Source organism: Pseudophryne corroboree, chromosome 9 (genome assembly GCF_028390025.1).
Source record: "Pseudophryne corroboree isolate aPseCor3 chromosome 9, aPseCor3.hap2, whole genome shotgun sequence".
Taxonomy (NCBI): domain Eukaryota; kingdom Metazoa; phylum Chordata; class Amphibia; order Anura; family Myobatrachidae; genus Pseudophryne; species Pseudophryne corroboree.
The window spans coordinates 304,598,272-304,624,046 of NC_086452.1; the positions used below are offsets into that span (position 1 = coordinate 304,598,272).

Consider the following 25,775-nt stretch of genomic DNA (forward strand, 5'->3'; position numbering starts at 1 on the left):
TTAGAAGTAGAAAAGTTCTAGCAGAAACCACAAAGCTCATCTACAGCCACACCACACTGGATACGCCCAATTTCATCTGATCTTGGAAGCTATGAGTGTTGGGCCTGGTTAGTACTTGGATGGGAGACCACCTGGGAATACAAGGTGCTGTAGGTAATTTTAAACTGGCAACACTGTTCTGTTGATGCATTCCATTTTCAAACTTATTCATTTATGTACCAGTAGTTAGAAGTAGAAAAGTTCTAACAGAAACCGCAAAGCTCATCTACAGCCACATCACACTGTATGCACCCAATCTCATCTGATCTTGGAAGTTAAGCAGTGTTGGGCCTGGTTAGAACTTGGATGGGAGACCACCTGGGAATACAAGATGTTTTAGGTATTTTTATACTGCCAACACCGTTCTGTTGAGGCATTCCATTTTCATACTTTTTCATTTATTTACCAGTAGTTAGAAGTAGAAAAGTTCTAACAGAAACCTCAAAGCTCATCTACAGCCACAACACATTGGATACACCAATCTAATCTGATCTTGGAAGCTAAGTAGTGTTGGGCCTGGTTAGTACTTGGATGGGAGACCACCTTGGAATACAAGGTGCTGTAGGTATTTTTATACTGCCAACACCGTTCTCTTTATGCATTCCATTTTCAAACTTATTCATTTATGTACCAGAAGTTAGAAGTAGAAAAGTACTAACAGAAACCACAAAGCTCATCTACAGCCACACCACAATGGATACACCCAATCTCATCTGATCTTAGAAACTAAGCAGTGTTGGGCCTGGTTAGTACTTGGATGGGAGACCACCTGTGAATACAAGGTGCTGTAGGTATTTTTATACTGCCAACACCGTTCTGTTGATGCATTCCATTTTCAAACTATTTCATTTATTTACCAGTAGTTAGAAGCAGAAAAGTTCTAACAGAAACCACAAAGCTCATCTACAGCCACACCACACTGGATACGTTCAATCTCATCTGATCTTGTAAGCTAAGCAGTGTTGGGCCTGGTTAGTACTTGGATGGGATACCACCTGGGAATACAAGGTGCTGTAGGTATTTTTATACTGCCAACACCGTTCTGTTGATGCATTCCATTTTCAAATGTATTCATTTATGTACCAGTAGCTAGAAGTAGAAAAGTACTAAAAGAAACCACAAAGCTAATCTACAGCCACACCACGCTGGATGCGCTCAATCTTATCTGATCTTGGAAGCTAAGCAGTGTTGTTCCTGGTTAGTACTTGGATGGGAGACCACCTGGGAATACAAGGTGCTGTTGGTATTTTTATACTGCCAACACCGTTCTGTTGATGCATTCCATTTTCAAACTTTTTCATTTATTTACCAGTAGTTAGAAGTAGAAAAGTTCTAGCAGAAACCACAAAGCTCATCTACAGCCACACCACACTGGATACGCCCAATTTCATCTGATCTTGTAAGCTTAGCAGTGTTGGGCCTGGTTAGTACTTGGATGGGATACCACCTGGGAATACAAGGTGCTGTAGGTATTTTTATACTGCCAACACCGTTCTGTTGATGCATTCCATTTTCAAACTTTTTCATTTATTTACCAGTAGTTAGAAGTAGAAAAGTTCTAGCAGAAACCACAAAGCTCATCTACAGCCACACCACACTGGATACGCCCAATTTCATCTGATCTTGGAAGCTATGAGTGTTGGGCCTGGTTAGTACTTGGATGGGAGACCACCTGGGAATACAAGGTGCTGTAGGTAATTTTAAACTGGCAACACTGTTCTGTTGATGCACTCCATTTTCAAACTTATTCATTTATGTACCAGTAGTTAGAAGTAGAAAAGTTCTAACAGAAACCGCAAAGCTCATCTACAGCCACATCACACTGTATGCACCCAATCTCATATTATCTTGGAAGTTAAGCAGTGTTGGGCCTGGTTAGAACTTGGATGGGAGACCACCTGGGAATACAAGATGTTTTAGGTATTTTTATACTGCCAACACCGTTCTGTTGAGGCATTCCATTTTCATACTTTTTCATTTATTTACCAGTAGTTAGAAGTAGAAAAGTTCTAACAGAAACCTCAAAGCTCATCTACAGCCACACCACATTGGATACACCAAATCTAATCTGATCTTGGAAGCTAAGTAGTGTTGGGCCTGGTTAGTACTTGGATGGGAGACCACCTTGGAATACAAGGTGCTGTAGGTATTTTTATACTGCTAACACCGTTCTGTTGATGCATTCCATTTTCAAACTAATTCATTTATGTACCAGTAGTTAGAAGTAGAAAAGTTCTAACAGAAACCACAAAGCTCATCTACAGCCACACCACGCTGGATGCGCCCAATCTCATCTGATCTTGGAAACTAAGCAGTGTTGGGCCTGGTTAGTACTTTGATGGGATACCACCTAGGAATACAAGGTGCTGTAGGTATTTTTATACTGCCAACACCGTTCTGTTGATGCATTCCATTTTCATAATTTTTCATTTATTTACCAGTAGTTAGAAGTAGAAAAGTTCTAACAGAAACCACAAAGCTCATCTACAGCCACTCCACACTGGATACACCCATTCTCTACTGATTTTGGAAGCTATGCAGTTTTGGGCCTGGTTAGTATTTGGATGGGAGACCACCTGGGAATACAAGGTGCTGTAGGTATTTTTATACTGCCAACACCGTTCTGTTGATGCATTCCATTTTCAAACTTTTTCATTTATTTACCAGTAGCTAGAAGTAGAAAAGTTCTAGCAGAAACCGCAAAGCTCATCTATAGCCACACCACACTGGATACGCCCAATTTCATCTGATCTTGGAAGCTATGAGTGTAGGGCCTGGCTAGTACTTGGATGGGATACCACCTGGGAATACAAGGTGCTGTAAGTATTTTTATACTGCCAACACCGTTCTGTTGATGCATTCCATTTTCAAATGTATTCATTTATGTACCAGTAGCTAGAAGTAGAAAAGGTCTAACAGAAACCACAAAGCTCATCTACAGACACACCACACTGGATACGCCCAATCTCATGTGATCTTGGAAGCTAAGCAGTGTTGGGCCTGGTTAGTACTTGGATGGGAGACCACCTGGGAATACAAGGTGCTGTAGGTATTTTTATACTGCCAACACCGTTCTGTTGATGCATTCCATTTTCAAACTTTTTCATTTATTTACCAGTAGTTAGAAGTAGAAAAGCTCTAACAGAAACCACAAAACTCATCTACAGCAACTCCACACTGATACACCCAATCTCATCTGATTTTGGAAGCTATGCAGTGTTGGGCCTGGTTAGTACTTGTATGGGAGACCACCTGTGAATACAAGGTGCTGTAGGTATTTTTATACTGCCAACACCATTCTGTTGATGCATTCCATTTTCAAACTTTTTCATTTATTTACCAGTAGCTAGAAGTAGAAAAGTTCTAGCAGAAACCACAAAGCTCATCTACAGCCACACCACACTGGATACGCCCAATTTCATCTGATCTTGGAAGCTAAGGAGTGTTGGGCCTGGTTAGTACTTGGATGGGAGACCACCTGTGAATACAAGGTGCTGTAAGTATTTTTATACTGCCAACACCGTTCTGTTGATGCATTCCATTTTCAAACTTTTTCATTTATTTAACAGTAGTTAGAAGTAGAAAAGTTCTAACAGAAACCACAACGCTCATCTACAGCCACTCCACACTGGATACACCCAATCTCATCTGATTTTGGAAGCTATGCAGTGTTGGGCCTGGTTAGTACTTGGATGGGAGACCACTTGTGAATACAAGGTGCTGTAGTTATTTTTATACTGCCAACACTGTTCTGTTGATGCATTCCATTTTCAAACTTATTCATTTATGTACCTGTAGTCAGAAGTAGAAAAGTTCTAACAAAAACCACAAAGCTCATCTACAGCCACACCACACTGGATACGCTCAATCTCATCTGATCTTGGAAGCTAAGCAGTGTTGGGCTTGCTTAGTACTTGGATGGGAGACCACCTGGGAATACAAGGTGCTGTAGGTATTTTTATACTTCCAACACCGTTCTGTTGATGCATTCCATTTTCAAACTTATTCATTTATGTATCAGTAGTTAGAAGTAGAAAAGTTCTAACAGAAACCACTAAACTCATATACAGCCACACCACACTGGATACGCTCAATCTCATCTGATCTTGGAAGCTAAGCAGTGTTGGGCGTGGTTAGTACTTGGATGGGAGACCACCTGGGAATACAAGGTGCTGTAGGTATTTTTATACTGCCAACACCGTTCTGTTGATGCATTCCATTTTCAAACTTTTTCATTTATTTACCAGTAGCTAGAAGTAGAAAAGTTCTAGCAGAAACCACAAAGCTCATCTACAGCCACACCACACTGGATACGCCCAATTTCATCTGATCTTGGAAGCTAAGGAGTGTTGGGCCTGGTTAGTACTTGGATGGGAGACCACCTGTGAATACAAGGTGCTGTAAGTGTTTTTATACTGCCAACACCGTTCTGTTGATGCATTCCATTTTCAAACTTTTTCATTTATTTACCAATAGCTAGAAGTAGAAAAGTTCTAGCAGAAACCACAAAGCTCATCTACAGCCACACCACACTGGATACGCCCAATTTCATCTGATCTTGGAAACTATGAGTGTTGGGCCTGGTTAGTACTTGGATGGGAGACCACCTAGCAATACAAGGTGCTGTAGGTATTTTTATACTGTCAACACTGTTCTGTTGATGCATTCCATTTTCAAACTTATTCATTTATGTACCAGTAGTCAGAAGTAGAAAAGTTCTAACAAAAACCACAAAGCTCATCTACAGTCACACCACACTGGATACGCTGAATCTCATCTGATCTTGGAAGCTAAGCAGTGTTGGGCCTGCTTAGTACTTGGATGGGAGACCACCTGGGAATACAAGGTGCTGTAGGTATTTTTATACTGCCAACACCGTTCTGTTGATGCATTCCATTTTCAAACTTATTCATTTATGTATCAGTAGTTAGAAGTAGAAAAGTACTAACAGAAACCACAAAGCTCATCTACAGCCACACCACAATGGATACACCCAATCTCATCTGATCTTAGAAACTAAGCAGTGTTGGGCCTGGTTAGTACTTGGATGGGAGACCACCTGGGAATACAAGGTGCTGTAGGTATTTTTATACTGCCAATACTGTTCTGTTGATTCATTCCATTTTCAAACTTATTCATTTATGTACCAGTAGTTAAAAGTAGAAAAGTTCTAACAGAAACCACAAAGCTCATCTACAGCCACACCACACTGGATATGCTCAATCTCATCTGATCTTGTAAGCTAAGCAGTGTTGGGCCTGGTTAGTATTTGGATGGGATACCACCTGGGAATACAAGGTGCTGTAGGTATTTTTATACTGCCAACACCGTTCTGTTGATGCATTCCATTTTCAAATGTATTCATTTATGTACCAGTAGTTAGAAGTAGAAAAGTTCTAACAGAAACCACAAAGCTCATTTACAGCCACACCACACTGGATACGCCCAATCTCATCTGATCTTGGAAGCTAAGCAGTGTTGGGCGTGGTTAGTACTTGGATGGGAGATCACCTGGGAATACAAGGTGCTGTAGGTATTTTTATATACGGCTGGATAGACGTCGGCTGGCAGTGCTTTCATAGAAGTGCTGACATAAAAGTGTTATTATAAAAATAGCGTTATACCTGCGTTAAGTTATATCATCAGCTGTTGTCAATTGTGAACTTGTGAACCAACTCCTCATCACTCTTTGTGCTCAACAGGTATGATTCGTTGAACTACACATCCCTGCAAGTTGTACTGCATTTGCTGATTATGTCAAATGAATTTCATGTTTGAATAGTCTAGGTATGATTCGTTGAACTACACATCCCTGCAAGTTGTACTGCATTTGCTGATTATGTCAAATGAATTTCATGTTTGAATAGTCTAGGTATGATTCGTTGAACTACACATCCCTGCAAGTTGTACTGCATTTGCTGATTATGTCAAATGAATTTCATGTTTGAATAGTCTAGGTATGATTCGTTGAACTACACATCCCTGCAAGTTGTACTGCATTTGCTGATTATGTCAAATGAATTTCATGTTTGAATAGTCTAGGTATGATTCGTTGAACTACACATCCCTGCAAGTTGTACTGCATTTGCTGATTATGTCAAATGAATTTCATGTTTGAATAGTCTAGGTATGATTCGTTGAACTACACATCCCTGCAAGTTGTACTGCATTTGCTGATTATGTCAAATGAATTTCATGTTTGAATAGTCTAGGTATGATTCGTTGAACTACACATCCCTGCAAGTTGTACTGCATTTGCTGATTATGTCAAATGAATTTCATGTTTGAATAGTCTAGGTATGATTCGTTGAACTACACATCCCTGCAAGTTGTACTGCATTTGCTGATTATGTCAAATGAATTTCATGTTTGAATAGTCTAGGTATGATTCGTTGAACTACACATCCCTGCAAGTTGTACTGCATTTGCTGATTATGTCAAATGAATTTCATGTTTGAATAGTCTAGGTATGATTCGTTGAACTACACATCCCTGCAAGTTGTACTGCATTTGCTGATTATGTCAAATGAATTTCATGTTTGAATAGTCTAGGTATGATTCGTTGAACTACACATCCCTGCAAGTTGTACTGCATTTGCTGATTATGTCAAATGAATTTCATGTTTGAATAGTCTAGGTATGATTCGTTGAACTACACATCCCTGCAAGTTGTACTGCATTTGCTGATTATGTCAAATGAATTTCATGTTTGAATAGTCTAGGTATGATTCGTTGAACTACACATCCCTGCAAGTTGTACTGCATTTGCTGATTATGTCAAATGAATTTCATGTTTGAATAGTCTAGGTATGATTCGTTGAACTACACATCCCTGCAAGTTGTACTGCATTTGCTGATTATGTCAAATGAATTTCATGTTTGAATAGTCTAGGTATGATTCGTTGAACTACACATCCCTGCAAGTTGTACTGCATTTGCTGATTATGTCAAATGAATTTCATGTTTGAATAGTCTAGGTATGATTCGTTGAACTACACATCCCTGCAAGTTGTACTGCATTTGCTGATTATGTCAAATGAATTTCATGTTTGAATAGTCTAGGTATATTGAATACGGGTTTTTTTTTTTTTTTTTTCTTGTATGTTTTTCTCTTTGTAGAGATATAGTTGGCTGCCTTATTGGCATGTAATGTCTGTTTTTCTAAGCTAATTTATGGCCTTAGTTTAAAGGGGGATGGTCTTGGGTGGAGTTTGCAATCATTGCATTCACATGGATATTGTTCCTATTTGAAGTCTAGTATACGGCTGGATAGACGTCGGCTGGCAGTGCTTTCATAGAAGTGCTGACATAAAAGTGTTATTATAAAAATAGCGTTATACCTGCGTTAAACCGAAGAAAACCAGAAGGAAAACATCAACACACCAACACTACCACAAAAGGACTGCCTTAATGCTCATAAGTATGTAATTCATCTTATGCATATCATCCAATTTTACAAAACCGAAGAAAAGGCATCCCCAATCTGCTCACTACAGTTCTCTCTTATGCAAACTTATGTATGTTTCTTTATGTAATGATTTCTTGAAAATGTCATTGCATGTGTGGGGAAGTTGCTCAGTGAAACAGTTTAGTATTGCATACTAACTGGTGATTACCTCTTTTGAACATTAACCCATTGTGGTCAGGTGTACTATGTCTTTATATTTAGTAAGGTATAGTCATGGTGTAAAGGACAGAGTATGATTACTGATTAGTAAAAGAAAACAAATACTGAGCAACATCCCCAAACAGGGAATTTCAACTTTAAACTTGTCATTTATTTTGTACGCTCTAGACATGGCTACTAATAACAAATGCACAGAAACATTTTTTAAAGCTATGTCTGCAAATGCTAGGAGCTTAGGAGACAAAATTCCAGAGCTAATTGCGATAATGACAAGGGATAACCTGGATTTTGTGGCAATTACAGAGTCTTGGTGCAATGAGAATCATGACTGGGACTTAACTATACCAGGATACAATTTATTTAGGAAAGATAGAATAGGAAGAATAGGAGGAGGGGTAGCAATGTATGTGAAAAAAAGCATAAATGCCACTTTAATACAAAATATTGAAGCCAAAACTGAGGCCCTTTGGGTCACCATAGAAACTGGGAAGAAGGACATTATTCGCATTGGGTTGATCTATAGACCACCAGGCCAGGGGCAGGATTTGGACAGGAACCTATTGTTGGACATCTCTAAAATGGCTTTTAAGGGAGAAGTCATAATCATGGGAGACTTTAATTTACCTGATGTAAATTGGGAGGGGTCTTTTGCAAGTTCAGCTACAAGTGGCAAATTTCTACATTCCTTACAGGGAGCATCTCTCAAGCAATTGGTGAGGGAGCCCACTCGCAAAGACTCAATATTAGATCTAATTCTTACAAATGGTGAAAGGATATCTGATATATATGTGGGTGAGCACCTGGGATCCAGTGATCATCAAGCAGTATGGTTTAGTATAAAGACAGGATCCAACTCCTCTCACACAAAAACAAAGGTGTTGGATTTTAGAAATGCAGACTTTGCTAAAATGGGGAGATGTTTAAGTGATTCATTGGCAGACTGGAGAAACTTGGAAGGGGTGCAGGAGAGGTGGAAAAAAATTAAAAGTGCATTACTAAGTGTAACAGACCTTTGTATCAAAATGGTTAGGAAAAGCACCAGGAAAAGGAAGCCAGTGTGGTTCACAAAAGTAGTATCAACTAGTGTGAAAGCAAAAAAGATGGCTTTTAGGAAATACAAACAGACTCAAAATAATAACGACAAAGAGGAGTATCTGGACAGACGGAAGGATGCTAAGAAAGTGATCAGACGTGCAAAGGCAGAAGCTGAGGAGAAAATGGCCCAGTCAGTAGATAAAGGGGGCAAAACTTTTTTTAAGTATATAAGTGAAAGGAGAAAATCAAATGGAGGAATAATAAGACTTAAGACAGAGAGTGGGCATTTGGTGGAGGGAGACAAGGCAATAGCAGATCACCTAAATAATTATTTTTGCTCAGTATTTACTACAGAAGAAGGGATGGGGCCACAGTTAAATTGCAAGGACATTCATAAAAATAAGGTAGATGAAAATACATTTACAGAGGAGAAGGTCCTAACAGAACTTTCAAAACTAAAAGTGGATAAATCAATGGGACCAGATGGGATACACCCAAGGATACTCAAAGAGCTAAAAGATGTCCTGGTTACACCTTTAACAGAATTATTTAACCAGTCACTAAATACAGGTGATATTCCAGAGGACTGGAAAAGAGCAAATGTAGTTCCACTGCACAAAAGTGGAAGCAAGGAAGAAGCAAGTAACTACAGACCAGTAAGCCTTACATCAGTAGTAGGGAAAGTAATGGAAAAACTATTAAAAGAAAGAGTAGTGGAATATCTTAAATCAAACAACTTACAGGATCCAAAACAGCATGGATTTACTGGTGGGAGATCATGCCAAACAAATCTTATTGACTTTTTTGACTCTGTGATGAAAATAATAGATCAAGGGGGAGCTGTAGATGTAGCATATCTAGACTTTAGTAAGGCATTTGACACTGTCCCACATCACAGACTGCTAAATAAACTTGAAAGCCTGGGGGTGGATTATAAATTAGTGAAATGGATAAGAACCTGGTTGCAGGATAGGAAACAGACAGTTGTAGTTAATGGAGTGCAATCTATGGAGGGAAATGTTACCAGTGGAGTACCCCAGGGATCTGTACTTGGTCCAGTTCTCTTTAATATCTTTGTTGGTGACATTGCAGATGGTATTGAAGGGAAGATATGCCTTTTTGCAGATGATACAAAGATATGCAACAGGGTAGACACACCGGGAGGGGTCAAACAAATGATTGATGACCTAGGTAGGCTTGAGAAATGGTCAAGAACGTGGCAACTACAGTTTAATGCTAAAAAATGCAAAATCATGCACTTGGGTCTCAAAAACCCAAAGGCTAAGTATAGTATCAAGGGTACTATAATGGAAACTACTGAGGAGGAAAGAGATTTAGGAGTCACTATTTCAAGTGACTTGAAGGCAGGAAAGCAATGCAACAAAGCAATGAGAAAGGCAAGTCAGATGCTTGGTTGCATAGGGAGAGGAATCAGTAGCAGGAAAAAAGAAGTGATAATGCCACTGTATAGGTCATTGGTAAGGCCCCATCTGGAATACTGTGTCCAGTTCTGGAGACCCTATCTCCAGAAGGATATAAATACATTAGAGAGTGTACAAAGAAGGGCAACTAAAATGGTGCATGGCCTACATCACAAAACTTACCCGGAAAGGCTAAAAGATCTTAACATGTATAGTTTGGAGGAGAGAAGGGAAAGGGGAGACATGATAGAAACTTTCAAATATATAAAGGGTCTTAACAAAGTTCAGGAGGGAAACATTCTTCAAAGGAAAAGAAGTATTAGAACTCGAGGGCATACATTGAGACTGGAGGGGGGGAGGTTCAGGGGAAATTTAAGGAAAAATTACTTCACAGAAAGGGTAGTGGATAAGTGGAATAGCCTCCCATCAGAGGTGGTAGAGGCTAAGACTGTAGGGCAATTTAAACATGCTTGGGACAGGCATATGAATATCCTTACAAAGAATCAAGATTAAAAAAGGGTTGAGATTGCCTAAAGGATAAAATAAAAAAGGGGCAGACTAGATGGGCCAAGTGGTTCTTATCTGCCGTCAAATTCTATGTTTCTATGTTTCTATGTAACACCGTTCTCTTTATACATTCCAATTTCAAACTTATTCATTTATGTACCAGAAGTTAGAAGTAGAAAAGTACTAACAGAAACCACAAAGCTCATCTACAGCCACACTACAATGGATACACCCAATCTCATCTGATCTTAGAAACTAAGCAGTGTTGGGCCTGGTTAGTACTTGGATGGGAGACCACCTTGGAATACAAGGTGCTGTAGGTATTTTTATACTGCCAATACTGTTCTGTTGATTCATTCCATTTTCAAACTTATTCATTTATGTACCAGTAGTTAAAAGTAGAAAAGTTCTAACAGAAACCACAAAGCTCATCTACAGCCACACCACACTGGATATGCTCAATCTCATCTGTTCTTGTAAGCTAAGCAGTGTTGGGCCTGGTTAGTATTTGGATGGGATACCACCTGGGAATACAAGGTGCTGTAGGTATTTTTATACTGCCAACACCGTTCTGTTGATGCATTCCATTTTCAAACTTTTTCATTTATTTACCAGTAGTTAGAAGTAGAAAAGTTCTAACAGAAACCACAAAGCTCATCTACAGCCACTCCACACTGGATACACCCATTCTCATCTGATTTTGGAAGCTATGCAGTTTTGGGCCTGGTTAGTATTTGGATGGGAGACCACCTGTGAATACAAGGTGCTGTAAGTATTTTTATACTGCCAACACCGTTCTGTTGATGCATTCCATTTTCAAACTTTTTCATTTATTTACAAGTAGATAGAAGTAGAAAAGTTCTAGCAGAAACCACAAAGCTCATCTACAGCCACACCACACTGGATACGCCCAATTTCATCTGATCTTGGAAGCTATGGAGTGTTGGGCCTGGTTAGTACTTGGATGGGAGACCACCTGTGAATACAAGGTGCTGTAGGTATTTTTATACTGCCAACACCGTTCTGTTGATGCATTCCATTTTCAAACTTTTTCATTTATTTACCAATAGCTAGAAGTAGAAAAGTTCTAGCAGAAACCACAAAGCTCATCTACAGCCACACCACACTGGATACGCCCAATTTCATTTGATCTTGGAAGCTATGAGTGTTGGGCCTGGTTAGTACTTGGATGGGAGACCACCTGGGAATACAAGGTGCTGTAGGTATTTTTATACTGCCAACACTGTTCTGTTGATGCATTCCATTTTCAAACTTATTCATTTATGTACCAGTAGTTAGAAGTAGAAAAGTTCTAACAAAAACCACAAAGCTCATCGACAGCCACACCACACTGGATACGCTCAATCTCATCTGATCTTGGAAGCTAAGCAGTGTTGGGCCTGCTTAGTACTTGTATGGGAGACCACCTGGGAATACAAGGTGCTGTAGGTATTTTTATACTGCCAACACCGTTCTGTTGATGCATTCCATTTTCAAACTTATTCATTTATGTACCAGTAGTTAGAAGTAGAAAAGTACTAACAGAAACCACTAAGCTCATTTACAGCCACACCACACTGGATACGCCCAATCTCATCTGATCTTGGAAGCTAAGAAGTGTTTGGCGTGGTTAGTACTTGGATGGGAGACCACCTGGGAATACAAGGTGCTGTAGGTATTTTTATACTGCCAACACCGTTCTCTTTATGCATTCCATTTTCAAACTTATTCATTTATGTACCAGAAGTTAGAAGTAGAAAAGTACTAACAGAAACCACAAAGCTCATCTACAGCCACACCACAATGGATACACCCAATCTCATCTGATCTTAGAAACTAAGCAGTGTTGGGCCTGGTTAGTACTTGGATGGGAGACCACCTGGGAATACAAGGTGCTGTAGGTATTTTTATACTGCCAATACTGTTCTGTTGATGCATTCCATTTTCAAACTTATTCATTTATGTACCAGTAGTTAGAAGTAGAAAAGTTCTAACAGAAACCACAAAGCTCATATACAGCCACACCACACTGGATACGCTCAATCTCATCTGATCTTGTAAGCTAAGCAGTGTTGGGCCTGGTTAGTACTTCTATGGGTTACCACCTGGGAATACAAGGTGCTGTAGGTATTTTTATACTGCAAACACCGTTCTGTTGATGCATTCCATTTTCAAATGTATTCATGTATGTACCAGTAGCTAGAAGTGGAAAAGTACTAAAAGAAACCACAAAGCTCATCTACAGCCACACCATGCTGGATGCGCCCAATCTCATCTGATCTTGGAAGCTAAGCAGTGTTGTGCCTGGTTAGTGCTTGGATGGGAGACCACCTGGGAATACAAAGTGCTGTTGGTATTTTTATATTGCCAACACCGTTCTGTTGATGCATTCCATTTTCAAACTTATTCATTTATGTACCAGTAGTTAGAAGTAGAAAAGTTCTAACAGAAACCACAAAGCTCATCTACAGCCACACCACACTGGATGCGCCCAACCTCATCTGATCTTGGAAGCTAAGCAGTGTTGGGCCTGGTTAGTACTTGGATTGGAGACCACCTGGGAATACAAGGTGCTGTAGGTATTTTAATACTGCCAACACCGTTCTGTTGATGCATTCCAATTTCAAACTTTTTCATTTATTTACCAGTAGTTAGAAGTAGAAAAGTTCTAACAGAAACCACAAAGCTCATCTACAGCCACTCCACACTGGATACACCCATTCTCATCTGATTTTGGAAGCTATGCAGTTTTGGGCCTGGTTAGTACTTGGATGGGAGACCACCTGTGAATACAAGGTGCTGTAGGTATTTTTATACTGCCAACACCGTTCTGTTGATGCATTCCATTTTCAAACTTTTTCATTTATTTACCAGTAGCTAGAAGTAGAAAAGTTCTAGCAGAAACCACAAAACTCATCTACAGCCACACCTCACCACACTGGATACGCCAAATTTAATCTGATCTTCGAAGCTATGAGTGTTGGGCCTGGTTAGTACTTGGATGGGAGACCACCTGGGAATACAAGGTGCTGTAGGTATTTTTATACTGCCAATACTGTTCTGTTGATTCATTCCATTTTCAAACTTATTCATTTATGTACCAGTAGCTAGAAGTAGAAAAGGTCTAACAGAAACCACAAAGTTCATGTACAGCCACACCACACTGGATACGCCCAATCTCATATGATCTTGGAAGCTAAGCAGTGTTGGGCCTGGTTAGTACTTAGATGGAAGACCACCTGGGAATACAAGGTGCTGTAGGTATTTTTATACTGCCAACACCGTTCTGTTGATGCATTCCATTTTCAAACTTTTGCATTTATATACCAGTAGTTAGAAGTAGAAAAGTTCTAACAGAAACCACAAAGCTCATCTACAGCCACACCACATTGGATACGCCCAATTTCATCTGATCTTGGAAGCTAAGGAGTGTTGGGCCTGGTTAGTACTTGGATGGGAGACCACCTGTGAATACAAGGTGCTGTAGGTATTTTTATACTGCCAACACCGTTCTGTTGATGCTTTCCATTTTCAAACTTATTCATTTATGTACCAGTAGTTAGAAGTAGAAAAGTACTAACAGAAACCACTAAGCTCATTTACAGCCACACCACACTGGATACACCCAATCTCATCTGATCTTGGAAGCTAAGCAGTGTTGGGCGTGGTTAGTACTTGGATGGGAGACCACCTGGGAATACAAGGTGCTGTAGGTATTTTTATACTGCCAACACCGTTCTGTTGATGCATTCCATTTTCAAACTTATTCATTTATGTACCAGTAGTTAGAAGTAGAAAAGTACTAACAGAAACCACTAAGCTCATTTACAGCCACACCACACTGGATACGCCCAATCTCATCTGATCTTGGAAGCTAAGCAGTGTTGGGCGTGGTTAGTACTTGGATGGGAGACCACCTGGGAATACAAGGTGCTGTAGGTATTTTTATACTGCCAACACCGTTCTCTTTATGCATTCCATTTTCAAACTTATTCATTTATGTACCAGAAGTTAGAAGTAGAAAAGTTCTAACAGAAACCACAAAGCTCATCTACAGCCACACCACAATGGATACACCCAATCTCATCTGATCTTAGAAACTAAGCAGTGTTGGGCCTGGTTAGTACTTGGATGGGACACCACCTGGGAATACAAGGTGCTGTAGGTATTTTTATACTGCCAACACCGTTCTGTTGATGCATTCCATTTTCAAACTGTTTCATTTATTTACCAGTAGTTAGAAGTAGAAAAGTTCTAACAGAAACCACAAAGCTCATTTACAGCCACATCACACTGGATACGCCCAATCTCATCTGATCTTGGAAGCTAAGCAGTGTTGGGCCTGGTTAAGTGCTGGATCCGCTGTCCAATCCCACACATGTGGCACTGGAGGCGGCGGGTCCCGGCGGTGAGTGTCGCTGGAGGTAGGCGGGAGTGCGGCTCTCCCCAGAACCTCCTCCGTCTACCTGCTGACCCAAGCACCGTGGTGTGCGGCTATCCCCTCCTCCCGCTGACCGGAGCGGCTCTCTCTCCTCCGGTGCGGCTCTCTCCCCAGCAACAGCAGAGGTAGTGTGTGTGTGTTGTGTGTGTGTCCAGCAGCGCGCGGGGGGGGTAGTGTGTGTGTGTGTTGTGTGTGTGCGCTCGTCCCCAGCAGCAGCAGGTGAGGGGGATGTCCAGCAGCAGCAGGTTATTGTATCGAGCAGCAGGTAGGAGGGAGGGGTGTGTGCAGCAGCAGGTGTGTGTGTGGGGGGGGGGGGGCAGCAGAGGTAGTGTGTGTGTGTGTGTGTGTGTGTTGCGTGTGTGTGCCCAGCAGCAGCAGGTGGGGGGGAGGGGGGATGTCCAGCAGCAGCAGGTTATTGTATCCAGCAGCAGGTAGGAGGGAGGGGGTGTGTGCAGAAGCAGGTGTGGGGGGGGTGTGCAGCAGAGGTAGTGTGTGTGTGTGTGTGTGTGTGTGTGTGTGTGTGTGTGTTGCGTGTGTGTGTCCCCAGCAGCAGCAGGTGGGGGGGAGGGGGGATGTCCAGCAGCAGCAGTTTATTGTATCCAGCAGCAGGTAGGAGGGGGGGGGGGGTGCAGCAGAGGTAGTGTGTGTGTGTTGCGTGTGTGTGTGTCCCCAGCAGCAGCAGGTGGGGAGGGGGAGGGGGGATATCCAGCAGCAGAAGGTTATTGTATCCAGCAGCAGGTAGGAGGGAGGGGGTGTGTGTGTATGTGAGTGCAGCAGAGGTAGTGTGTGTGTGTGTGTGTGTGTGTGTGTGTGTTGCGTGTGTGTCCCCAGCAGCCGCTGGTGGGGGGGGGGCAGGGGGAATGTCTAGCTGCAGCAGGTTATTGTATTCAGCAGCAGGTAGGAGGGAGGGGGGGGGTGCAGCAGCAGGTAGGGTGTGTGTGTGTGTTTGTGTGTGCAGCAGCAGGTAGGGGTGTGTGTGTCGGTCTCGTGCGGCTCTCCCCAGCAGCAGGTAGGGGTGTGTGCGTGCAGCGTGTGGCTCTCCCCAGTACCAGGTAGGGGTGTGTGCGTGCAGCGTGTGGCTCTCCCCAGCAGCAGGTAGGGGTGTGTGCATGCAGCGTGTGGATCTCCCCAGCAGCAGGTAGGGGTGTGTACGTGCAGCGTGTGGCTCTCCCCAACAGCAGGTAGGGGTGTGTGTGTGTGCAGCGGGAGGCTCTCCCCAGCAGCAGGTAGGGGGGTGTGTGTGTCCTACCAGCTCAATATCTTTTCCCCGTATATAATTAACCCCCAGCCTATCACTTGCACCTGTTACATGTGACTTCTGCACGATACCTGCTCTCATAGGTAGCCTATTGTTCCACCGTGGGCACCGTATATACGAACGTACGGGACCCATCACCTCCGATCATTAAACGATGGCACATATGCCTGGAGGTGACGGGTCCTGTACGTTCGTACATACAGTGCCCGTGGTGGAACAATAGGCTACCTATGAGAGCAGGTGCCGTGCCGAAGAAGTCACGTGTAACAAGAGATGCGGAAGCAACTGACAGCGCAGTAGGCTGAGGATTAATAGAACATACGGGGAAAAGACATCGGGCCGGTAACAGGTTTTACTGCTATATTACTGCTTAGTACATCCCACCCTCTCTCTCTCTCTCTCTTTCTCTCTCTCTCAGTTTGTAAGTATAATGTTCATTTTTACAGGTACCCCTACCCTATTGGATTCTACTGTACAAGTGGACGTGATCGGCGTGGGATGTAGGTAAGTAATCTGTCTCTCATTTTTACAGGTACCCCTATTGGATTCTACTGGACAAGTGGACGTGACCGACGTGGGATGTAGGTAAGTATGTGTGAGTGTGTAAGTGTGTGTTAATAAATTTTTACTTTCACGGTGTGTGAGTTGTGTCTTTATTTGGGTATTTTTGTTGTTGTAGAACTACAGGTACCAGCGGGCCCGTTATTTCCCCGCATGCTGGTACTTAAGGTTCTCCAAGTACCAGCAAGCCGGGGAGGCTTGCTGGGCCTTGTAGTTCCACAACAAAAAAATATATAATTTTTTTTACACACATGGCTATCAGCCCGGCACCCACCGCCCAGGGGTGCTGGGGACAGCCTCGGGCTTCACCCCTGGCCCTTGGGTGCCTGGAGGGGGGGTGACCCCTTGATGTAAGGGGTCCCCACTCCTCCAGGGAACCCCGGCCAGGGGTGACTAGTTGGGGGGGTAATGCCACGGCCGCAAGGACCTACATAAATGTGTCCCCCGGCTGTGGCATTATGTCCCTGGCTAGTGGAGCCCGGTGCTGGTTTTAAAAATACGGGGGACCCCTACGTGTTTTGTCTCCCGTATTTTTGGAACCAGGACCGGACTAAGAGCCCGGTGCTGGTTGTCTAAATATGGGGAACCCCTGTCCAATTTTCCCCCAGTATTTAAACAACCAGGACCGGCTCAAAGAGCCCGAGGCTGGTTATACTTAGGAGGGGGGACCTCACGCATTTTTTTTTTACATTTTTTTAACCCATTCAGCCCCTTCTCCATTAAGTTAATGGAAGCCCTGGACAATAAAATTGCATTCATACCCTCCTCCCACTCTCTTCCCAGTCCCAAACACTAATCTTTTATTTTTTTTCTATAAAAATGTACAATATATCACAAGTATGATGAGCAGGCAGGCAGCGGGCATTGGCGGCATCGGACTGAGATGCAAATTAGTGGCGGAGGGCTGGGTCAGTTGATGGTGGGAGAGTTTGTAAGCCATTGGCATCGGTGGGCATCGGCTCAGAGGCAGTAGCGGGCATTGGCTCGGCGGCAGTAGGGGTCATCGGCAGGATGCGGCGGACATTATGGCTGTAGTGCCTCACCAGCCACTGACCTCACCGCATGCCACTGACGCAACACACATACACACACACGCACACTACCTCTGCTGCACACCCCTCCCCCCCACACCTGCTGCAGCACACACACCCCTCCCTCCTACCTGCTGTTGGATACAATAACCTGCTGCTGCTGGACATCCCCCCCCCACCTGCTGCTGCTGGGGACACACACACGCAACACACACACACACACTACCTCTGCTGCACACACCCCCACACCTGCTGCTGCACACACACACACCCTCCCTCCTACCTGCTGCTGGATACAATAACCTGCTGCTGCTGGACATCATTCCTCCCCCCCCACCTGCTGCTGCTGGAGACACACACACACGCAACACACACACACACACACTACCTCTGCTGCACCCCCCCACACACACACCTGCTGCTGCACACCCCTCCTCCCTCCTACCTGCTGCTCGATACAATAACCTGCTGCTGCTGGACATCCCCCCTCCCCTATTCCCCCACCTGCTGCTGCTGGGGACGAGCACACACACGCAACACACACACACTACCCCCCCGCGCGCTGCTGGACACACACACAACACACACACACTACCTCTGCTGCTGCTGGGGAGAGAGCCGCACCGGAGGAGAGAGAGCCGCTCCGGTCAGCGGGAGGAGCGGATAGCCGCACACCACGGCGCTTGGGTCAGCAGGTAAACGGAGGAGGTCGGGGGAGAACCGCACTCCCGCCTACCTCCAGCGACACTCACCGCCGGGACCCGCCGCCTCCAGCGCCGCATGTGTGGGATTGGACAGCGGATCCAGCACTGGATCCGCTGTCCAATCACAGGTGCCTCGCTGACATGGGGGTGGTGTCCCTGTCAGCGAGGCACTTGTAGAAGTGCCGCTTTCCCTATCTATTTGAATGGGCTTTTACAGCCCAGTGCTTGGCCCCGCCCCCCGCTCAGTCCCGTTTCCATTATGTTTGGGAGGCACTGCTATCAGTGCCTCCCAAACACATTTAAACCAGGAAAATTATTAGAATTACATAAAGAATATACTTATGACACAGAATCTGTGTCATAAGTATCTTCTTTATATTATTTTAATAATTAATCACAGGGGAGGCACTGCCTCCCCTGCCTCCCCTGACTGCACGTCCCTGCTATCCAAGTCTGCTTAGTATTGGTCCCTAAATAATAAATTATTCCAACTTTTATGTGTAAGTTGGGTCACGTCAATTATGGATATTTATGAATGCAGATACTTTTATTGTAGGCGGCTGCCGCTGTTCTCCGCATTCAGACTCCCCGTAAATACTGTAGGGGTTATTATGTCCAGAGTGTGATCAGAGATCACAGTGGCTATATTGCCTGCCATCTTGATATCATGGCTACTATGTCCCATCAATTATTAATGTTAAATATTAAAGGGATGTATCCCCATTACAATCCTCATTATGATAATTTTAACCGTATAGATATAGATAAAAGTTCAAATCATAAACAATTATCCTATCTCATCGTCTAATATGTGTACAGCATGCTTGTTAATTGCCACTGCACTTATATTAATTAGTGGGACCCTGATGTGTAGGTTCAAAGTGCGGACTCCGCATCCAACTGTGCTGCCGGCCTGAATCGTAATAACCTCTAGGTCTGCAGCAACTGTAAATAGATTCTAATAAAGACCTATTGATTTTGTGCTAGAGGAGCACCCTGTGTAGCTGTTTTAATTAGTTAGATAGATACATCTTTAATATAGCAAGTTGCACACACCTAGCAGATTCCTATAATAATACAGCGGTTCTGTACGTGCCGTTGGTTAAGAATCAAAGTATCCCACACCCAATGTGTGCAGTAAATATTTGAATACAATATTATCTGTATTAATACGGCTGTACCACAATGGTATTAATGAGCAAAAGCTGTGTTGGGTAGATTCCTGTCTGGCACGTGTCTCAGAGATCTTAATAGAGAGGCACAGCAGCTGTGCAGAGTGTTCTGACTTGTATTATTGATTATAGTACATTTTCAATCACTTTAATATTGTTCAATGGACAGGACAAATTGGTTCATGCCTCACTAACGTGTTAGATTACAAGTCCTAAAAACTGATTGTGGTCCGCTATGACAAAAACACATCTGCCGTCTGAAATTTACTGGTCCTCATATCTGACTATATACAACGTCTGTGCAGTGGCTACGCTATTCTGGCATTTTCACACTCCCTACATAACATTAAATCATGCTTTCTCTAACGTCCTAGTGGATGCTGGGGACTCCGTAAGGACCATGGGGAATAGACGGGCTCCGCAGGAGACTGGGCACTCTAAAGAAAGATTAGGTACTATCTGGTGTGCACTGGCCCCTCCCTCTATGCCCCTCCTCCAGACCTCAGTTAGAATCTGTGCCCGGCCAGAGCTGGGTGCTCCTAGTGGGCTCTCCTGAGCTTACTAGTAAAGAAATTATATTGTTAGGTTTTTTATTTTCAGAGAGCTACGTGGGACTGAGGGGAGAGAAGCAAACCTACTCACTGCAGCTAGGTTGCGCTTCTTAGGCTACTGGACACCATTAGCTCCAGAGGGATCGTACACAGGTACCTGACCTTGATTGTCCGTTCCCGGAGCCACGCCGCCGTCCCCCTCGCAGAGCCAGAAGTACAGCAGCCAGCAGAAGCAAGAAGACATCGAAATCGGCGGCAGAAGACTCCTGTCTTCACTTAAGGTAGCGCACAGCACTGCAGCTGTGCGCCATTGCTCCCACAGCACACCGCACACTCCGGTCACTGTAGGGTGCAGGGCGCAGGGGGGGGCGCCCTGGGCAGCAAATTAATACCTTTTTTGGCAAAATATAGACATATACAGTATACAGTCAGGGACTGTATATATGTCCGAGCCCCCGCCATTTTTACACATTGAAAGCAGGACAGAAGCCCGCCGCTGAGGGGGCGGGGCCTTCTTCCTCAGCACTAACCAGCACCATTTTCTCTTCACAGCTCCGCTGGAAGCAGCTCCCCAGGCTCTCCCCTGAAGTATCCAGGTACAGAAAGGGAAAAAGAGAGGGGGGGTGGGGGGGCACATAAATTTCATGCGCAAAAGACATAAAATCAGCAGCTACTGGGTAATCACTTATTTTAGTGTAAATCCCTGGGTTATATAGCGCTGTGGTGTGTGCTGGCTTACTCTCTCTCTGTCTCCCCAAAGGCCTTTGTGGGGTCCTGTCCTCAGTCAGAGCATTCCCTGTGTGTGTGCAGTGTTTCGGTACGGCTGTGTCAACATGTTTGATGAGGAGGGTTACGTGGAGGCGGAGCAAGTGCAGATAAATGTGGTGTCGCTGCCGTCGGGGCCGACACCTGATTGTATGGATATGTGGAAGGTCTTAAATGATAATGTAAGCTCCTTACATAGAAGGTTTGATGACGCTGCAGCCTTGGGACAGCCGGGGTCTCAACCCGGGCCTGCCCAGGCGACTCAGAGGCCGTCAGGGTCTCATAAACGCCCACTATCTCAGATGGTTGACACAGATGCCGACACGGAGTCCGACTCCAGTGTCGACGATGATGAGGCACATTTACAGCCTAAGATGACCAAGGCCATCTGCTACATGATTATTGCAATAAAGGATGTATTGCACATTTCAGAGGTTAAAACTGTCCCTGACAAGAGGGTGTATATGTTTGGGGAGAAAAAGCAGGCAGTGACTTTTCCCCCTTCACATGAATTAAATGAATTATGTGAAGAAGCGTGGAGTTCCCCTGATAAGAAAGTAGTGATTTCCAAAAAGCCTCTGATGGTGTACCCATTCCCGCCAATGGACAGGTTACGTTGGGAATCCTCCCCTAGGGTAGACAAGGCGCTGACACGCTTATCTAAGAAGGTGGCCCTGCCGTCTCAGGATACGGCCGCCCTAAAGGATCCTGCGGATAGGAAACAAGAAGCTATCCTGAAGTCAGTTTATACACACTCTGGTACTCTACTGAGACCAGCTATTGCTTCGGCCTGGATGTGTAGCGCTGTAGCAACATGGACAGATACTCTGTCAGAGGACATAGATGCCCTGGACAGGGATACTGTTTTGCTAACCCAGGGCCATATAAAAGACGCCGTCTTATATATGCGGGATGCCCGGAGGGACATTTGCCTGCTGGGCTCTAGAATTAATGCAATGTCCATTTCTGCCAGAAGGGTCTTATGGACTCGGCAATGGATAGGAGATGCAGATTCTAAAAAACACATGGAGGTTTTGCCTTATAAGGGTGAGGAATTGTTTGGGGACGGTCTCTCGGACCTCGTGTCCACAGCGACAGCTGGAAAGTCGACTTTCTTGCCTCAGGTTTCCTCACAGCCTAAGAAAGCACCGTATTATCAAATTCAGTCCTTTCGTTCTCAGAAAAGCAAGAAGGTCAGAGGTGCATCCTTTCTTGTCAGAGGCAGGGGTAGAGGAAAGAAACTGCACCATGCAGCTAGTTCCCAGGAACAAAAGTCCTCCCCGGCTTCCACTAAGTCCACCGCATGACGCTGGGGCTCCACAGGCGGAGCCAGGAGCGGTGGGGGCGCGTCTCCGAAAATTCAGCAACCAGTGGGTTCGCTCGCAAGTGGATCCTTGGGCTGTACAAATTGTGTCTCAAGGATACAAGCTGGAATTCAAAGAGACTCCCCCTCACCGTTACCTAAAATCAGCCTTGCCAGCTTCCCCCATGGAAAGGGAGGTAGTGCTGGCGGCAATTCACAAGCTGTACCTCCAGCAAGTGATAATAATGGTCCCCCTCCTTCAACAGGGAAGGGGTTACTATTCCACAATGTTTGTGGTACCGAAGCCGGATGGTTCGGTAAGACCCATTCTGATTTTAAAATCCCTGAACTTTTATATAAAGAAATTCAAGTTCAAAATGGAATCGCTCAAAGCGGTCATTGCAAGCCTGGAAGAAGGGGATTTTATGGTATCTCTGGACATCAAGGATGCTTACTTGCATGTCCCCATTTATCCACCTCACCAGGAGTACCTCAGGTTTGTGGAACAGGACTGTCACTACCAGTTCCAGACGTTGCCGTTTGGCCTGTCCACGGCACCGAGAATATTTACCAAGGTAATGGCGGAAATGATGGTACTCCTTCGGAAGCAAGGAGTTACAGTTATCCCGTACTTGGACGATCTCCTCATAAAGGCGAGGTCCAGGGAGCAGTTGTTGATCAGCGTAGCACACTCTCAAGAAGTGTTGCAACAGCACGGCTGGATTCTGAATATTCAAAAGTCGCAGCTGATTCCTTTGACGCGTCTGCCCTTCCTGGGCATGATTCTGGACACAGAACAGAAGAAGGTGTTTCTCCCGGAGGAGAAGGCTCAGGAGCTCGTGACTCTGGTCAGGGACCTTCTAAAACCAAAACAGGTGTCGGTGCATCACTGCACGCGAGTCCTGGGAAAGATGGTGGCCTCATACAAAGCCATTCCCTTCGGCAGGTTCCATGCGAGGATCTTTCAGTGGGATCTGTTGGACAAGTGGTCCGGATCGCATCTTCAGATGCATCGGCTGATCACCCTGTCCCCGAGGGCCAGGGTGTCTCTTCTGTGGTGGCTGCAGAGTGCTCATCTTCTTGAGGGCCGCAGGTTCGGCATACAGGACTGGGTCCTGGTGACCACGGATGCAAGCCTCCGCGGATGGGGGGCAGTCACTCAGGGAAGAAACTTCCAAGGGCTGTGGTCAAGTCAGGAGACTTGTCTGCACATAAATATACTGGAACTAAGGGCCATATACAACGCCCTGAGTCAAGCGGAGCCCCTGCTTCGAGACCAACCAGTGCTGATTCAGTCAGACAACATCACGGCGGTCGCCCATGTAAACCGACAGGGCGGCACAAGAAGCAGTGGCAACAGAATGCGGCCATGTCAGCAGAATGCATTTATAGAATAAAAACACCACACGACGAGTGTTTAACTTTTTCAGGCAGACAATCACAATATACTGGTGGTCAGTGGTCACTGGTCAGTCACACTGGCAGTGGCACTCTGGCAGCAAAAGTGTGCACTGTTAAAATATGTACTCCTGCTATAACTGCTCCCCAGTCTCCCCCACAATTAAGCTGTGTGAGCAGTGAGCACTCAGCACAGTCAGATATACAGTATTACATAGATGATGCAGCACACTGAGGGCACACTGAGGCTGAGCACAGATATGGTATGTGACTGTGTCACACTGTGTATCATTTTTTTTTCAGGCAGAGAACGGATTAATTAAACTGGTGGTCACTGGTCACACTATCAGCAAGTAGTACTCCTAATATGCTCCCCAAAATTAGTAAATCAAGTGTCTCTACTACTCTCTAGTCTACTCTAAACGGAGAGGACGCCAGCCACGTCCTCTCCCTATCAATCTCAATGCACGTGTGAAAATGGCGTCGACGCGCGGCTCCTTATATAGAATCCGAGTCTCGCGATAGAATACGAGCCTCGCGAGAATCCGACAGCGGGATGATGACGTTCGGGCGCGCTCGGGTTAGCCGAGCAAGGCGGGAAGATCCGAGTCTGCCTCGGACCCGTGTAAAAAGCGTGAAGTTCGGGGGGGTTCAGTTTCCGAGAAACCGAACCCGCTCATCACTAGTACTAACCAGGCCTAACACTGCTTAGCTTCCAAGGTCAGATGAGATTGGGCGTATCCAGTGTGGTCTGGCTGTAGATGAACTTTGTGGTTTCTGTTAGAACTTTTCTACTTCTAACTACTGGTACATAAATGAATAAGTTTGAAAATGGAATGCATCAACAGAATGGTGTTGGCAGTGTAAAAATACCTCCAGCACCTTGTATTCCCAGGTTGTCTCCCATCCAAGTACTAACCAGGCCCAACACTTCTTAGCTTCCAAGATCAGATGATATTGGGCGTATCCAGTGTGGTGTGGCTGTAGATGAGCTTTGTGGTTTCTGTTAGAACTTTTCTACTTCTAACTACTGGTACATAAATGAATAAGATTGAAATTGGAATGCATCAACAGAACGGTGTTGGCAGTATAAAAATACCTACATCACTTTGTATTCCCAGGTGGTCTCCCATCCAAGTACTAACCAGGCCTAACACTGCTTAGCTTCCAATGTCAGATGAGATTGGGCGTATCCAGTGTGGTGTGGCTGTAGATGAGCTTTGTGGTTTCTGTTAGAACTTTTCTACTTCTAACTACTGGTACATAAATGAATAAGTTTGAAAATGGAATGCATCAACAGAACGGTGTTGGCAGTATAAAAATACCTACATCACTTTGTATTCCCAGGTGGTCTCTCATCCAAGTACTAACCAGGCCAAACACTGCTTAGCTTCCAAGGAAGCCACAAAGATTCTTCGTTGGGCGGAGAATCACGTGCAAGCACTGTCAGCAGTGTTCATTCCGGGAGTGGACAACTGGGAAGCAGACTTCCTCAGCAGACACGACCTCCACCCGGGAGAGTGGGGACTTCATCAAGAAGTCTTCACACAGATTACAAATCGATGGGAACTGCCACAGGTGGACATGATGGTGTCCCGCCTCAACAAAAGCTAAAAAGATATTGCGCCAGGTCAAGGGACCCTCAGGCGATAGCTGTGGATGCGCTAGTAACACCGTGGGTGTTCCAGTCAGTCTATGTGTTTCCTCCTCTTCCTCTCATACCCAAGGTACTGAGAATAGTAAGAAAAAGAGGAGTGAGAACAATACTCATCGTTCCGGATTGGCCAAGAAGGACTTGGTACCCAGAACTACAAGAAATGATCACAGAGGACCCATGGCCTCTGCCTCTCAGACAGGACCTGTTGCAACAGGGGCCCTGTCTTTTCCAAGACTTACCGCGGCTGCGTTTGATGGCATGGCGGTTGAATGCCGGATCCTAACAGAAAAGGGTATTCCGGATGA

At 44.6% G+C, this 25,775-nt stretch overlaps 4 non-coding genes and 40 pseudogenes across 4 annotated transcripts; 42 read left to right on the top strand and 2 right to left on the bottom strand.

The window, feature by feature from the left end:
- The first annotated feature begins 38 nt into the window (after window positions 1–38).
- On the top strand, window positions 39–156 carry LOC134962389 (5S ribosomal RNA; annotated as a pseudogene).
- Window positions 157–263: 107 nt separating this feature from the next.
- LOC134962956 (5S ribosomal RNA) lies at window positions 264–382 on the top strand (annotated as a pseudogene).
- Window positions 383–489: 107 nt separating this feature from the next.
- Window positions 490–607, top strand: LOC134963973 (5S ribosomal RNA; annotated as a pseudogene).
- Window positions 608–714: 107 nt separating this feature from the next.
- Window positions 715–833, top strand: LOC134960806 (5S ribosomal RNA; annotated as a pseudogene).
- A 107-nt stretch (window positions 834–940) lies between these two features.
- LOC134959842 (5S ribosomal RNA) lies at window positions 941–1,059 on the top strand (annotated as a pseudogene).
- A 107-nt stretch (window positions 1,060–1,166) lies between these two features.
- LOC134962880 (5S ribosomal RNA) lies at window positions 1,167–1,285 on the top strand (annotated as a pseudogene).
- Window positions 1,286–1,392: 107 nt separating this feature from the next.
- LOC134961373 (5S ribosomal RNA) lies at window positions 1,393–1,511 on the top strand (annotated as a pseudogene).
- Window positions 1,512–1,618: 107 nt separating this feature from the next.
- Window positions 1,619–1,736, top strand: LOC134962390 (5S ribosomal RNA; annotated as a pseudogene).
- Window positions 1,737–1,843: 107 nt separating this feature from the next.
- LOC134964959 (5S ribosomal RNA) lies at window positions 1,844–1,962 on the top strand (annotated as a pseudogene).
- Window positions 1,963–2,069: 107 nt separating this feature from the next.
- Window positions 2,070–2,188, top strand: LOC134961298 (5S ribosomal RNA; annotated as a pseudogene).
- Window positions 2,189–2,295: 107 nt separating this feature from the next.
- Window positions 2,296–2,414, top strand: LOC134960152 (5S ribosomal RNA; annotated as a pseudogene).
- Window positions 2,415–2,521: 107 nt separating this feature from the next.
- On the top strand, window positions 2,522–2,640 carry LOC134964892 (5S ribosomal RNA; annotated as a pseudogene).
- A 107-nt stretch (window positions 2,641–2,747) lies between these two features.
- On the top strand, window positions 2,748–2,865 carry LOC134964542 (5S ribosomal RNA; annotated as a pseudogene).
- A 107-nt stretch (window positions 2,866–2,972) lies between these two features.
- Window positions 2,973–3,091, top strand: LOC134964930 (5S ribosomal RNA). The gene has a single exon (XR_010188260.1). It is a non-coding gene; the product is annotated as a 5S ribosomal RNA (ribosomal RNA).
- A 107-nt stretch (window positions 3,092–3,198) lies between these two features.
- Window positions 3,199–3,316, top strand: LOC134963822 (5S ribosomal RNA; annotated as a pseudogene).
- Window positions 3,317–3,423: 107 nt separating this feature from the next.
- On the top strand, window positions 3,424–3,542 carry LOC134960984 (5S ribosomal RNA; annotated as a pseudogene).
- A 107-nt stretch (window positions 3,543–3,649) lies between these two features.
- On the top strand, window positions 3,650–3,768 carry LOC134960910 (5S ribosomal RNA; annotated as a pseudogene).
- Window positions 3,769–3,875: 107 nt separating this feature from the next.
- On the top strand, window positions 3,876–3,994 carry LOC134961879 (5S ribosomal RNA). The gene has a single exon (XR_010187974.1). It is a non-coding gene; the product is annotated as a 5S ribosomal RNA (ribosomal RNA).
- Window positions 3,995–4,101: 107 nt separating this feature from the next.
- LOC134960061 (5S ribosomal RNA) lies at window positions 4,102–4,220 on the top strand (annotated as a pseudogene).
- Window positions 4,221–4,327: 107 nt separating this feature from the next.
- Window positions 4,328–4,446, top strand: LOC134961204 (5S ribosomal RNA; annotated as a pseudogene).
- A 107-nt stretch (window positions 4,447–4,553) lies between these two features.
- On the top strand, window positions 4,554–4,671 carry LOC134959059 (5S ribosomal RNA; annotated as a pseudogene).
- Window positions 4,672–4,778: 107 nt separating this feature from the next.
- Window positions 4,779–4,897, top strand: LOC134960303 (5S ribosomal RNA; annotated as a pseudogene).
- Window positions 4,898–5,004: 107 nt separating this feature from the next.
- LOC134960164 (5S ribosomal RNA) lies at window positions 5,005–5,123 on the top strand (annotated as a pseudogene).
- Window positions 5,124–5,230: 107 nt separating this feature from the next.
- LOC134960383 (5S ribosomal RNA) lies at window positions 5,231–5,349 on the top strand (annotated as a pseudogene).
- A 107-nt stretch (window positions 5,350–5,456) lies between these two features.
- LOC134959881 (5S ribosomal RNA) lies at window positions 5,457–5,575 on the top strand (annotated as a pseudogene).
- A 5,258-nt stretch (window positions 5,576–10,833) lies between these two features.
- On the top strand, window positions 10,834–10,952 carry LOC134961861 (5S ribosomal RNA; annotated as a pseudogene).
- A 107-nt stretch (window positions 10,953–11,059) lies between these two features.
- On the top strand, window positions 11,060–11,178 carry LOC134961422 (5S ribosomal RNA; annotated as a pseudogene).
- A 107-nt stretch (window positions 11,179–11,285) lies between these two features.
- LOC134964813 (5S ribosomal RNA) lies at window positions 11,286–11,404 on the top strand (annotated as a pseudogene).
- Window positions 11,405–11,511: 107 nt separating this feature from the next.
- LOC134961529 (5S ribosomal RNA) lies at window positions 11,512–11,630 on the top strand (annotated as a pseudogene).
- A 107-nt stretch (window positions 11,631–11,737) lies between these two features.
- LOC134962688 (5S ribosomal RNA) lies at window positions 11,738–11,855 on the top strand (annotated as a pseudogene).
- A 107-nt stretch (window positions 11,856–11,962) lies between these two features.
- On the top strand, window positions 11,963–12,081 carry LOC134960299 (5S ribosomal RNA; annotated as a pseudogene).
- A 107-nt stretch (window positions 12,082–12,188) lies between these two features.
- LOC134961855 (5S ribosomal RNA) lies at window positions 12,189–12,307 on the top strand (annotated as a pseudogene).
- Window positions 12,308–12,414: 107 nt separating this feature from the next.
- LOC134960165 (5S ribosomal RNA) lies at window positions 12,415–12,533 on the top strand (annotated as a pseudogene).
- A 107-nt stretch (window positions 12,534–12,640) lies between these two features.
- LOC134960619 (5S ribosomal RNA) lies at window positions 12,641–12,759 on the top strand (annotated as a pseudogene).
- Window positions 12,760–12,866: 107 nt separating this feature from the next.
- LOC134963258 (5S ribosomal RNA) lies at window positions 12,867–12,985 on the top strand (annotated as a pseudogene).
- A 107-nt stretch (window positions 12,986–13,092) lies between these two features.
- Window positions 13,093–13,211, top strand: LOC134959821 (5S ribosomal RNA; annotated as a pseudogene).
- Window positions 13,212–13,318: 107 nt separating this feature from the next.
- Window positions 13,319–13,437, top strand: LOC134963387 (5S ribosomal RNA; annotated as a pseudogene).
- A 337-nt stretch (window positions 13,438–13,774) lies between these two features.
- On the top strand, window positions 13,775–13,893 carry LOC134960039 (5S ribosomal RNA; annotated as a pseudogene).
- A 107-nt stretch (window positions 13,894–14,000) lies between these two features.
- On the top strand, window positions 14,001–14,119 carry LOC134960519 (5S ribosomal RNA; annotated as a pseudogene).
- Window positions 14,120–14,226: 107 nt separating this feature from the next.
- Window positions 14,227–14,345, top strand: LOC134961682 (5S ribosomal RNA). Its single transcript, XR_010187949.1, has one exon. It is a non-coding gene; the product is annotated as a 5S ribosomal RNA (ribosomal RNA).
- A 107-nt stretch (window positions 14,346–14,452) lies between these two features.
- On the top strand, window positions 14,453–14,571 carry LOC134963946 (5S ribosomal RNA). Its single transcript, XR_010188169.1, has one exon. It is a non-coding gene; the product is annotated as a 5S ribosomal RNA (ribosomal RNA).
- A 107-nt stretch (window positions 14,572–14,678) lies between these two features.
- On the top strand, window positions 14,679–14,797 carry LOC134960896 (5S ribosomal RNA; annotated as a pseudogene).
- Window positions 14,798–24,683: 9,886 nt separating this feature from the next.
- On the bottom strand, window positions 24,684–24,802 carry LOC134963643 (5S ribosomal RNA; annotated as a pseudogene).
- A 107-nt stretch (window positions 24,803–24,909) lies between these two features.
- On the bottom strand, window positions 24,910–25,028 carry LOC134962698 (5S ribosomal RNA; annotated as a pseudogene).
- Window positions 25,029–25,775: the final 747 nt, after the last annotated feature.